General features: G+C 45.6%; 1 pseudogene; it reads right to left on the bottom strand.

Moving 5' to 3' along the window:
- Positions 1 to 1,274: 1,274 nt before the first annotated feature.
- On the bottom strand, positions 1,275 to 2,500 carry LOC136488087 (protein FAR1-RELATED SEQUENCE 5-like; annotated as a pseudogene).
- Between the last annotated feature and the right edge of the window lie 11,993 nt (positions 2,501 to 14,493).

The raw sequence follows: 14,493 nt of genomic DNA, 5'->3' as shown, positions 1-14,493 counted from the left end.
GACCCACGGCCACCTCTCGTCTGCTACTGTGAGGTAGAGTTATCAATCCATGATTCCATCTGGTTAGATTCGATATATTAGCTGATGGATTTCTAAAGTCTTGTTTCGAACCTGCAGGTCTGAATTGCAGTGTTCAGTCTCAGTCTAGACTCCAGCGGTTCAACCATTTAGTTGTATGCTATTTTGCTATTTTAATCCTTTATACAGATGTTGATCCCCATATGGCCATATGCTGCAAAATTCTACCAGAGTAACTCGTGACTTCAGGTGAGAGATCAGTATCAGATAACCCAAATCCAAACAAGAATTGGACTGCCCACAACCAAAGATTGATGATGCAGATAATGGACAGTACTAGTAGCATTAAGATTTATGCACCAGAATTTTTTCCAAAAGAAAAGTTGTCGATTTGATAGCAGGAGCAAATGGCGCTGTCATTATTTTAAATGAATGTTGCTGCTGCATCAGTGGAAGGATATTGGATATCATACAGGGCCTCTGGCATTCTCAATATCTTCCTGGCTTCTCTTACTGAACTCGTATACTCTGGACAGAACACAAGGGAGTGAAGTTCTGTACACAGGTCACAGGCAGCAACTGTTTCAAGGTATCTAGCTGTTTCAAGATGTCTTCCCAGCTTCTCTTACTGAACTTGCTCAGAAGTTTGGTAGTGTTGAATCAAATAGATAGAATCAAATGAACCATATATGTGGTGGAAAAAAGAGAGATTTATAGAGATAGGATCAGTGTTGAATACATATGCCATTTTTGGATGGTTTTGAAGTCTGGAATGCGATGGCTGTGTTAAAATGTAAAACAACAGGATCTTTGTCATCAGTTAAGATGGTGCAGATAATCTCAAATGTACATGGAGCTACAATGAGATTGCCTGCAGTAGGGGCGCCCCCCCCCCCCCCCCCCCCCCCCCCCCCCCCCCCCCTGTTTTGCCTAAAAAAAACAATGAGATTGCCTGACTGATTTCTGAAATAAATGCAAGGCTGACATTACTGAAAAAAAGAGTTCTAAGATATAACATTACTAGATACAAAAAATAAACAATTCAGTTGTAACATTCCATAATTCATTATAAAGCAACACACATATGCTACTTATTTTCATGATTTGGCAGTCCACCAAAATGTAATTTCCTAGCAGTTGAATGCAGTGTAGCAGCTTCATCAACTCCAAGTAAGAGACTTGTATATCGTCCTTGGATATATGGAGCGCCCATTGTAGAAGAATTTGCATACATATGAAAGTCTGGCATTGTGCCATTAGCATACCCCTTCTTGGATCAAAGGAGGAGATATGGTTGAAGATTGCTCGACCGTAGCAGCATGAAGTCCCTGTGTCAAAGAATATAAAACTGTACATAAAAATTGCCATGAAGTAAGTTAAGGAAAAATGGAATGGAAAAATAACTCATGCCTTACGATCAATTGATCTGGATCAGCACCATCTCTATTTTCTACAACATCAACTGGAGCTTTTCCTATGGTATGAAAAAATCAGTACAAAAGCAGTCATGGCAGAAACAAAATCAGCTAAGAATGAGTAGGATGAATACCTTTTTTCTTATCACTTTTCTTCTTCTTTTTTGTGTTCTTTTCAACTGCGCTTTGGAGCCGTTTATTCTTTGTGCTTTTCCCGACCCGAGGAACTCTAAATGATATTGATCCTTTCAATGTGTCTGTCACAGTTAGTCGAAACTAAATGAACCTCATCTGATTTTTGTTGCACCTTGCTTAGAGAATTATCCACTTCCAAATCCAAATTATCAATGGCTTTCTCCAACTGAACAAGAAGTTCTTTTGACACTGAACACTTCAGTGCAAGGGATGTCGCCTTCCGTGAAATACGTGCAGCATGTGTTTTCATATTTTCCTTTGTACATACTTGTTTCTCAATATAAAATCCTCTTTTAGCATATTTTGTCCATCTGTTTAGTACATATAATTTGACGGCAAATTGAAAACATCATTTACACTGAAGACATTGAAGGCATGCTTGCATAGTGTACCTACATGATAATGATTCAGTTTTACATCTTTATTTATAACAAACTATATTGTAATTTAAAGTGTGTGTACATACCTATGGACTCATACTTCCTGCAGGAACATGTAATGTCCATATCTGCGGCGTTGAAGATGACGGTTGCTCCATGAATAGATTTCATATGTGTAATCATATATGTCAAAACTGAACCATCTGTTTGCAACAATTTACAAGAGAATGAGAAATGTAGTTTAAATTCTTCTTCAAACTCAGAATACATCCACCTTGTATATGATTCAGTTGTAGTCTTCAACGAAGGCAAATTTGGGCTGTAAGTAATCGGGGTTTTTTGACGCAAGTTAAAATCTGTGTCTAACTCATTTTCATGAAGGCTAGTAGAAACCTTCTCACATTCCACAAGGAGCTCTGAAAGTCTGAGTTTCCTACGAAATTTTTTCTTGAATACATTATTCATACCTTCACTCCTTTGAGTCAAGGTCATATCAGCTGTGAATGAGTCACGGTACACAATAGCCCACTTTTTCCTCAAATCATATAAGTTTGCTATGCATTGGTTCTTCTATCTATCTTTATACACAAATCTCTTAAAATCAGGTAGTATCAGGGTGCTTCTGAATTACATGCCCGAGATGTTTAGCGGCATTAAGATAGATGTGCCAGAAACAAACACGATGGCTTGTATTACTGAATACATAAGCAATTGCTCCTGCCATGGCCATGTCTTGATTGGTGAAAATTGTACTGATGCTTTCCCGACATTGCTGGAAGAAAGATTTCAAAGAGCAGAGAAAATGATTCAATAGTCTCATTAAATATCAATGCAGCACCAAAATTATTGTTTGCTTATGATGGTTGGTTCCAACAAATGGTGAAAAAGGCATTTTAAACTTATGAGTTTGAAAAGTGGTGTCAAATGACACAGCGTCACCAAAGCATGCATAATCCATGATAGATTGACCATCTAACCAAAAGAAATTAGCCATCCGACTATCTTCCTCATCTATTTGAATGGCATAAAAAAGGTAGGATCTTCTATCTGCTTATTCTTCAAGTATTCTAATAGTGTTTGTGCATCATTTGATTCTAAGTACTTCTTGCGCGCACGACCAATCTCATTTCTGCAGTCCATCTTTGAGAATGGCATTTTGTTAGATCCTCCACAAAACTCCTTCATAAACTCATACACCTGTGTTGGCTTCATTCCAGCTTGTCGTATCTGGCCTATCAACATCATGTCCACTTCTATAACACGTTGTTGGGATCTCAGCTTATGCGATTTATTTAGACTAGCAAGGTAATGATTGTGATCAAGTACAACCTTTTGCACTGTCCAAGTCCCCTCACTAAACTGAACACGTGCATCACAACCTGTCCTTGTACTTTCCTTTGTGTCTGAGTTTCTCTATGTCATTGGCTACTAGAAACAATATATTATTGACATATACTACCATCTCCTCGACGCCTTGTATGGCTCTTTCTTATACTGAACCCAATATTCCAATATTGCTGGCATAGGCATTATACATCTCATAAGCTTTGACCTCTGATTCGAAAGTCATACCAACTTCAGGAATTATTTCAACTTTATCAACCACCTGTTGTGCAATCGAATGAGAATTATAGCTATATTGCCACAATATATTTGTAATTTTCTTCACCCTATTTAGAGAAGAAAAAGATTGTTACCTTATCTAGTACTCCGTCTATCACTTCTTCAGGTACCACATGATGGAGTGCTTTGTCATTAGCATGAGCGTTATCGTCGATAGCAACAGCAGTGTTTTATACAGTATAATATGCACACATTTGTGCATGATGAAACTACACAACGCAATCGCCTATTGGCCAACACACTTTAGGATAGTCTCACCCTAGCCCTAAAAAGGAGCAGGCCCACACACACCTCGCGGCATGGCAGCCAAAATCTCCAGCGTCTCGGCAACTCCGATCTCGCCAACTGTCTCGAACTCATAGTCATGGACTAGGCCTTGAGGCTAGACAGATCAATAAAGGATACAGAGGACAAATAATCTGCCACCATGAATCGAGCTCCGTATAGAGAAGCAGAAGCCACGACCCTCCACCACTGTATGATGTCGCATTATTGTCACAACAAATGGTGCTCTATGCTTGGCCCACGGCGCGCTGTAGCTCTCTATGCTAGTGTCGGCGCACACATTCTCCAACTCCTCCGTTCGGTCCATCGGCTGCACGACACAGGCTCTAGCTGATGTGCCCGAATAATCGGTCGCCCCCTATTTGCTAGCCTACAAGAAGGAACAAGAAGTAGCGGTGGTGGGATACCATGGCATGGTGCCAAGCCGAAGTGCTGCATTGATGATGGAGAAGGTGCAGTGGACATGCTAACGCGTGGAAGGGATCCTCTAGGATTTTTTTGATGTAAATCCTCTAGGATTTAGAAGGAACAATTTTGGTCGGCGGCTGGTCATTAGGTGGAGCTGCATGAACAGATAAGATTTGTTATCTTATGGACCATATACATGTAGGTCTGGTAGCTAGTATACTGGTGATGAGTACCTAACATCAAGGTTATGTAAACCCCTTACTAAACACCCTTATGATGAAGTTAACCTCCTGATTAATTCTGTTAGTTACAGGCTCGAGGGCTATAACTAGCGGGTGCGCTCGCGCCCCCTCCGACGCTGATACCGACCGAGGCTTGGCTCCTAATCACTGGTGGGGGGAGGGCGACGTGGCTCGGAAGACAGAGGCCTAGGACCCATCTCTTAGGGATTCCGGTTGAACAAACATGGCTCAACAGACGGGGCCCAGAGGCCCTCTCTCGGGCCACCTTATGGAAGGGCTCGACCAGGCAAAGTTCCTTTGGTGTGTGGCCTCCGTGGGAACCGACATGGATGTGCACACCAGGGGAATAAGGAATCTTCAAATGGGCACCTGCCATAGGGCAGTCTTCTAACATCTGAATACATATTAGCGCTAATGCTTCAGCTTTAGCCAGGCGTTGTTCCTTTGCTTTAGCTGGGTGCCGCTTGCCTGATTTAGCAAGGGTCATGCCTGGGGTGTGACAAAACACAAGGGGATTACACATCGACTGAAAGGATCTATGGATAACTAGAGGGGGAAGGTGAATTGCCTATTTAAATTCTCTATAGATACAACAACATTAGGCAAGATTATTAGTATAAGAAACAAACCTAATAGCCACTAATTACCTAACCTATTCATTTCAATGCAAGCCATTCTACACAAGTCTAGTAGCAAGAATAACTACAACAACTAAAGCACACAAGCTATTAGAGGTAACAACTACAACTAGTGAGCTACACAAATTGAGCTACTAAAACTACTTTACTCACTAGAGAGCTACCACTACTCTAACTATGACACACAAGCACAAGTAAAGGTACTAAAATGAGAAGGGTGGTGGCACTGGCAGGATCGAGAGAGAGAGAGAGAGAGAGAGAGAGAGAGAGAGAGGGTCAGAGGGAGGTACATGTAATGTTCATGAGAAAGAGAGTGTGGAAAAGAGACATGGAACCTCGTATGTGGGCTCATGTTAACAGGTGGGCCAAAGTTTATCTAAAAGCCACCAAACCTAGGTTGAGAGTCCAAAATTGAATGGTACTAACAGTTGAAGTGCCAAATTTATCAGGCTTTGTACTTTGTGATAAACTTTGAAAAATACTAGAGTTTGGGAAATAATTGGACTTGATTCAAATTGTTGGGGGTGTATCATATTTTAGGGACCCCCTGAGTGTGTTCAGGGCTAATTACATAGCTTAGGGCTTGTGAGATGATGTTTAGGGTCTATTTTTAGCCCCCCTAAAGACTTTTGTTTGTAAATATAAGCCCCATTAAGAGAAATAATGAAAACCTTCCCTCCTACCTCCCCTATAAAAGAGGGAGAGAGGCAAGGTGGAGGGAGACCTTTTTCCCATCTCTCAATTAGCTCTCTCCCTTTCGTTCTCCTCTTCTCTCTCATGTTGGTGTTGTACACCAGCACAAATAATTATAATGCATAATTAAGAAACTAGGATGTCACATGTCTCACATCTGACTAGGTGTCCTTTATGGAACAATTAGTTTTTACTATATGCAAAACATTAATATTTACCCCTTTGTCGTGGAACATTACTGTTGTTTAGATATAGCTAATTGTTGTAACAAAAGAAAATATTATATGAAGAGGAAAGACATATTATCACAAAAAATTGTTCAAGGATGTCTCTAGTTTGTTTCTAGTCGCATATGCAATAGTTAACATTTACATCAACATTTATATAAGTAACTTTCTATATAAACAGAGATAAAACTTGAGGTGTAGTGGCGCCTCGACAGTGGTATGTGATGATGCCTCTCTCCATGATGTTGCAGAGTTGCAGATTGATTGACTCCTAATGAATAAAACTACTCGATCTGATCCTATGAGAGAATGTACTGATTTTTTCTGTTAAGAGAAGATCGAAAATACTACCACTATATAGCAACGTGCTTGAAAGTTGGAACTTAGTAGCTGCCGATGTAGCCGGGTGGATGTAGTAAAGTGATATGGTTGTACACATATACTATCGCCAGTGCGAGTCACGTGGTTGGCGGTAGCGGCGGCGCAGGAAAGATAGGAATGCGAGTTGCAAGGAGGAAAAACGGGAACTAAGACAAGTGGAGCGAACAGTTGGGTGCGCTCCCAGTTTTGCGGGGACCACTACAGAGTCCGCGTTTGCTTTATCTCCCCACACCCCACCCCAGGCTACATTGCATGCCCACATGCAAAGGCGCAAAGCGTTGCAGAGTTTGCGTTTTCTGAAATACGAAGCCGAGACCGAGCCGAGGCCGTTGCATGCCCACATGCAAAGTGCAGAGTCCTATTTTTTCCAAAATGTTTTTTTGCGCCCGCTGATGTGAACGTGTAGACGGAGAAAAGATCGCCTGCTGAACGGGAAAAAAATCGGAGACATGAATGTGTGGACGGAGAAAAGATCGCATGTTGATCGGGAGAAAAAAAATCGAAAATAGGATCTTTTCTCTATGGTGTGTGAAGGAAAAATCAGACAAAAAATCACATGATTTTTACTGGCGTTATTGGTGTCTCCCTAAATGAGAGAGTCAACCGGTGGAGAAAACTAACGACAGGAAAGAAAAAGGAATAGTCTAAGTGTGGATCCCATATGTATTGTGAATAAAACTTGTATAAATTGGATACTAATGATGCTGTGTTTTATTTAATATAGTAGATTGATTTTTCGATAGTCTATATGAGAATGTTAGTGCTATTTTGTTCGAACTGAAACGCTCAAATTTTATTGTAATCAGAGCCGCAATGGATAAAGCATTAGCATGTTTTTGTCGATCTTGACTTACTTTGTCCCTTCGCGCTGAGGTGATCCAATATTATTTTGTTTATTTTATTACTGTTGCAGTCATTTATTAAATTCCATCCTACATAACTTTTTGTCATTATGAAAATATAAGTCCATATATATGGACTACACGAGTCATATATATTGTTTCGAGTCATATATATTGTTCTTACCTATCTCTATCTCTATCTAATATTATACTAATTAATTTGATATTAAGACGAAACATTTTTCTAATCCTCTTTTTTCCCCAAAAATCTGTCTTTGTAGGCCACCTCTTTTTTTTTTCTCCTGCGTCATCTCGTTTCTGTTCGTATGTCACCTTTTTTTTTCCACTCGGGCTCGTTATGTCTCATCGTATCTTGTATACATAGTTTCTGTATTGATCACGAACATAATACGCAATCGGCTATTGGCTTACGTACTTAGGATAACCGAACCCTATCCCTAAAAAGGAGCAAGCTCACGACACCTCAGCATGGCAGCCAAAATCTGAAGCGTCTCGGCAACTCCGATCTCGCCAGCAGTCTCGAACAGGGTTTTTAATCTGGTATTGCAAAATTCCAGCCACCACCGAAATGACTGAATTTCGCCAAATTTGGCCGAAATTTTGCCAATTTTTTTTACAGACTAGCACATGAAGTATTTTTCCTAAAAAAATTAGATCTATCACATGTATTAATGTATTGCAAAAATTTGGATTTTTCTTTCTACCATCACCAAAATTACCGAAATTCACAAAATTTCGGCGATCTCGAACTCATAGACATGCATGCACCAGGCCTTGAGGCTAAGCAGATCAAGAAGGGATACACAGGAGAAATAATCTGCCACCATGAATCGAGCTCCGTAGAGAAGCAGAAGCCACGACCCTCCACCTCTGTCTATCGTTGCATTATAATTACAACAAGATCATGCTCTGCGTGCCGATGCTCGGCCCACCGCACGCTGCTGCTCTCCACGCTCGTGTCGGCGCACACATCCTCCAACTCCTTCGTTTGGTTCGTCGGCTGCACGACACACAAGCTCTAGCTGATGTGCTCAGATAATCGGCCGACCCCTGATTGATAGCCTGAAGGAAGGAACGACAAGCATTGGTGGCAGGATGCCATGGCACAGAGCCAAGCTGCAGTGCTCCACGCCTCCACCAGCGATGAGGCAGTTGTAGTGGACCCGATGACACATGAAAAGGATCCTCCTGGATTCAGAAGGAACAAATTTGGTCGCCAGCTGGTCATTGGCTGGAGCCGCGTGAATAGATAAGATTTGTTATATTATGGGCCATATACATGTAGGTCTGGTAGTTGGTATACTGGTGACGATTACCTAACATTAGGGTTACATAAACCCCTTATTAAACGCCTTTATGATGAAGTTAACCCCTTGACTAATTCTATCATGTAGTTACAGGCTCGAGGGATATACTTAGAGGGTGCTCGCGCGCCCCTGTTGGATACCGACTGTCGACGAAATATGGTCGGCAGTCTACCTAGGGGTATGCTCAAGGTAGTAGATTATCGGCAGACAGATGCGCAAGCCCCAAACAAGACGGTGACGCAAGACAGACACGAGGTTTTATCCAGGTTCGGCCGCCAAGAAGGCGTAATACCTACGTCCTGCGTCTGATTTGTATTGCTGTATGTCAATGAGAGATATTTTTTAGAGGGGTCCCCTGCCCGCCTTATATAGTCCGGGGGGCAGGGTTACAGATCTGGAAACTAATCCTAGTCAGTTACAATTGCCATATCTGGCCGGATAAGGATTCCTATTCTAACCGACCAGGATCCTGCTTGGTCGCCAAATCCGTCTTGATTCCTTGTGCGGGACTCCGATCAGGTTAACTGGGCCGCACGTCATCTTTCGGGTGGACTGAACCCATCGATCCGGGCCAGCCCAAGACTAGCCGTAAGGGTATAGGGGTTAATACCCCCACAGCTAGTCCCCGAGCATCATGTATTATGCTGCGACACGCCATTTGAACCTTCTCCGACAAGCGAGGCTTGAATTCTTGACGCCTCCGACCACCGTCATCACCGGAGAAGTAGGTTGTCCAAAGAATGCATGGTGCTCTTAAAAAAAGAAAAAGATTTCTGTCCCAGGAAGTGTGCCCACTTGTATTTCTGAAAAAAAAGAAATGTAAGTGCGTCTTGAAGCGTAGCATCTTTGATCATCAGAAGCGTAGGGGTCGAAAAACAAACACATTCACCGCAAGGTGAAGTGTGCCCACTTAGTCCCCGAGCCTGGTAGTAGGTGACGTAGGCACGTGGTGCCAGGGTCTAAAAAGAATTCCCAGTTATGTTGAGAACCCAATCGTCGTACAGGCGATACGAGATGCACCGGCAGGTGCATCGTACCGATGTAGTCCCCTGAGCTTGCTGGAAGGCGAGGTATGAGCCTTGTAGCAAGGTCTAAAAGAAAAGTCTCTTAACTGTATGTGAGTACAAATCACATGTAGCCAACGAGAACCACTATTCAAGCAGTGGTCGGGGCAGTCCCCGAGCATACTAATAATCCTCATAATCATTCAAAACACAGGTGTCGATTTAAACAAACACATTCACCGCTAGGTGAAGTGTGTCCACTTAGTCCCCGAGCCTGGTAGTAGGTGACGCAGGTACGTGGTGCCAGGGTCTATCAAAGAAATTCCGCTGAGATTAAGAATCCAATTACGGAACAGGCAAAACAAGATACACCGGCAGGTGCATCGTATCGACGTAGTCCCCGAGCTTGCTGGAAGGCGAAGTATGAGCCTTGTAGCGAGGTCTAAAGAAAAGTCTCTTAACTGTATGTGAGTACAGATCACATGTAGCCAAGGAGAACCATTATGCAAGCAGTGGTCGGGGCAGTCCCCGAGCACAGCCGTGGTCGGAGCGATCCCCGAGCACAAAAGTGGCCTGGGCAGTATCCAAACATAGTAATGGTCTGTGCAGTCCCCGAGCACATTAGTGGTCTGGGCAGTCCCCGAGCACATTAGTGGTCTGGGCAGTCCCCGAGCACATTAGTGGTCTGGGCAGTATCCAAGCACAGTAGTGGTCAAGGCAAATCCACGATCACTTGCGCTGCTTGTACTATTTTTGTGTACTTCTCTCTATTCTCTGCCAAGGCCAGTCTGACCCGTCTGGTCAAAAAAGTAAAGAGATACAATACGTCATTCCGTCTTCTTCTTCTCCTTTTTTTTTTTGTAAACAGTCGGTTGACACCTGTATTGAGGTGTGTCAGTGTGGGCCCCCTTACACCATCAACGAAGAGGCGCGTACACTGTTAACGAAGGAGCGCGTTTATTGGCGCAGATTTCGAGGTTGTGTGAACAACCGTCTGCGGCGCGTGCGCACGACTCCCAATATTCTCGGGCGGATGAAACGACGGTGATCTTTGTTTTATATAATGCAGATCTGGTAAGTTACTCATACCATTCCCCATTGTCATCCGTCGCCGCAACCTTCTTCTTCCTCCTGCCGAACCCTATTCCCCAAAAATCATCACCAATCCCCTCGGTCTCCCGCATCCACCCACTTCGTAAGGACGAACTAATGGCGAAGAGAGACGCCCAGAAGAAAGGCGGGGTCATGGCGAAGGAATGGTGGAAGTCGCGGAGCAACGAGCAGACCATCGAGGACCTCGTCGCCATGGGAGTGCTCCACAACAAGGCACTTGCGGGATGGCGTGCACCGGAAGGAGAAAGCTTCCCCGATCCACAACCAGGTGAGATTGTGGTCTTTGAAGATTTCTTCAAAAGGGGTTTTGGGATTCCAGTGCACCCTTTCCTTCAGGGTCTCTGTTTGTACTACGAGATTGGGATTTGCAATCTGCATCCCAACTCGATTCTTCTTGTCTCCACCTTCATCCATCTCTGCGAGGCTTATGGCGGCTTCCAGCCCCATTTCGACCTCTTTCGCCACCTATTCTGTCTTCGGAAGAAAGGGAGCGGTGGCTCGAAGATCGCCGGAGGCGTTTACCTGAACCTGCGCGACGGCATGAAGGCTCAATACCTGCACTGCCCCTGGAACACCTCGTTGGACGAGTGGTACAAGAAGTGGTTCTACATCCGTGAAGAGCCGAACACCATCACTCTGTGCGATGTGGGCTTGATTCCAGAGAAGAAAAGCAGCTAGTCGGAGAGGCCCGAGAACTTGGAGCAGATCGCCGAACTGCTCGGGATGATCCCGTGGGGAAGGCTTGATGGCCCGAGTGTTGTCGGCAACTTCATCAGCCGAAGAATTCAGCCTTGCCAGAAAAGGATTCACCCTGGCTTCGAGTACCAAGGAGGCGCTGATCCGACGAGGACCAGAAAGGAGCCGCTCGACAAGATGGAGATCAAGGCCAGGATTGGAGAGCTATTCAACCTGGCCGATCCCAATTATGTTGCACTGAACGCCATTGAACACGCCTTCAAGCTGGCTCGCCCTCCCCCAAAGGTAAACGACGCCTCCTTTTAACTGTAAAGTCATGTTGTATCAAGAAAATAACTGTCTTTTCCTTCATTTTGTGTTTCAGTATAATGGCCGTGACCGGGCAGGAGTGTTTGTGTCGCCTCCCCCCGGTGTAGAGTGGCCGCAAGCTACTGGGCCAACCGCCCATACCAGCGCCAGGACCGACGGCGTTCACTGGGCGGTACTCGAGACCGTAGAGGACGCCTCGACCAGAGCCGCCGGCAAGCGTCCGGCTGCCAGCAAACGACGCCAAGCCATCATCTCCCAGTCGGACGACGAAGCAGAGGATGCGGACATCCTCCGGCTCGTCCCCCGAAAGAGGAGAAGGCAGGTGGGGCCGTCGGAGCAGGGTGGCTCCTCTGTGCCGGCAGTGGTCACAGCACCGACCACGGCAACACAGAGCACAGACGAAGAGAACATGCCGCATCATCCTCCGACGCCCGTACCGGAGGTTGAACAAGTCCCGGTGGAAACTGCCGAGCAAGCAGAGCAGGGGCGGTCGAGGAGGCGTTCCTTCGCCACATCCTTCCGCAAGTCAAAACTGTAAGTATATATATTTTTGATGTAAGCTTTGCATTTTGCATTGGATGCTATTGTCTTCTGAATTTGTCTCTGAATGTATTAGATCCGCGTCCACCGAAAGCCCCAACCAGCTAGCTGGGTGCAGAACGTCCTCTCCAAAAACGGCGGGACAAACTGCTCAGCAACCGGCCGTGGAGGAGCCCATGGCAGGGACTCTGCCTGGGCCTCAGCGGGCGGACGACCAGACGCCAGTCCCCGAGCAGAATACAAGTGCTCCGAGCACAAACCCTGATGAGGCGGATACCACAGCGCCACGGGAGCTAGATCTAGCCGAGGAGCAGCAGCCAGAAGTTGCCCAGAACAAGGGTGCCGACGCGACTGGCTCGTGGGAAAGCCCTGGTGGTCGTGGAGTCTGCGAACTCCGGACCACCGCCGCCTCCCGAACTGGAGGCTGAAGAGGATGAAGTGGAAGAAGTCCTGGGCCGTCCCCAAGATAGACGACAACATGTATATGTGTCGCGCTATCAGGAACGACGAATGGGTCATGCACGAGGAGATCCCAGAGGCCGAGGAAACCTTAAGAGTTGAACGAGCGGCCAAACGCCTGGTGACTGAAGTCCAGGTATATTTGGCTTTAGTCCTTAAACCTGTTGTGTAGTCGAACTATCTGACGTAGCTTGTCTGTATGCAGGACGTGATGAAAACTGCAAGGTACCGAAGAAAGGTGCTTCGACCAGATAGAAGTAGTCATGAAGACCAATAAGGAGCTGACGGCTGAAGTGGAACGCCTACGGCGCCAACTTGAAGCCACCGACCAGGAGAGGACAAACCAAGAAGCACAGAACCAGAACCTGGTCGGCCAGCTCAAAAACACAAGAGCAGGAGAAAACAGGTAAGTATTCACCGTATCATAGCAAGTGCTGGACTTGTGCTTTTTTTTTTGTTCTTGACAGTAATAGTTGTAATGCAGGTTTAGAAGCTGAGGTGACCCGCCTCCAGGGGGAGAACATCCGCGCGCTTGCAGAATGTGGTCGTCTGAAGGAGGACAACGAGAAATTGGCACGCCGCCAGTCGGAACTCCAAGACCACACTAACAGAATGAAGGACGACCTGAAAAGTAAGCACTCCTAGACCGCCTTGCTCATTCAATTGCCCACATTGCCTTGTCGTGTCATCACGTTTTTTGTCTTGTACTGTTTTCAGTTTTGAAAGTCCAATGCCAAGAGGCACCTTGAGGCCGTGATCAAGGAGCGCGACGACTGGAAAGCACAATGCCTTAAGGCCTCCGAGGAGCGGGACACGTGGAGCAAGCGGTGCCAAGAAATGGCAACTGGCATTGTGCCCGTCCTCGACCTTATCGACCCGGCGCTCACAGAGGAAGAGCTAAGGACACCTCAGCTCGGACTGGTCGAGAGATGCAAGCAAGCATGGGGATGGTTCCAAGACTTCGTGAAGGAGGCGGGTGAGTACACAGGTGCCCATGTGCTAAGCATGGTTCGTGCTCACTACCCCCTGATCGATCTCAAACGCTTGGAGGCTGGGTACCCGAAGGAGATAGACCCAGACCAGGCCGAAGAGCTTCGGACGGCCCAGCTGGACTTGTCGTCAAAGATAATTGGCGATATTAACCTGTGCGGAGGTGGGACAGCACCTGTGCAGGGTATGCCATCGACAAGCCAGCTGGAAATGCCATCAGCTACAAGCCAACCAACGGAGCCTGCGGTCTCGACCAGCCAGGCACCGACGGGGCCATCCCCTTCAGCTTGACTAGCTCCAGAGTCCCCGAGACTCGAGTAGGGTATCAGAGGCGGCAAGCAGTAAATGCCATGCGCCCCGACCAGCCAATGTAATAGGCTTAAAGCTGTAGAAGGAGGACATAGTTGTGTTATTGTAAACTTGAGCCTTTTCAGGCAAGCTTGTAATAACGTAACTGTATATCATTATAAGCTTGTTTGTTTTATACAAAACGTACTTTAAGCTTGAGATTTTTTGTTGGTGTAACTAAGTGGGAACGTGTTAACGTTCTGTTTAGTTGTACCGTTTTGCTCGACACGTCATCCTGAAAAGTTTGTGCGGCCCTAGTCTGGCATGTGGTCGGAGTATGAGGTACTATGACCTGTGCACACGTGAACGCAGACAAGCCAAACCAGGGGGGACCTGCCGATCACCCGCAACGTAGAGAG

This window comes from Miscanthus floridulus, chromosome 10 (genome assembly GCF_019320115.1).
Source record: "Miscanthus floridulus cultivar M001 chromosome 10, ASM1932011v1, whole genome shotgun sequence".
Taxonomy (NCBI): Eukaryota; Viridiplantae; Streptophyta; class Magnoliopsida; order Poales; family Poaceae; genus Miscanthus; species Miscanthus floridulus.
This window is presented reverse-complemented; position numbering and strand designations above follow the sequence as displayed.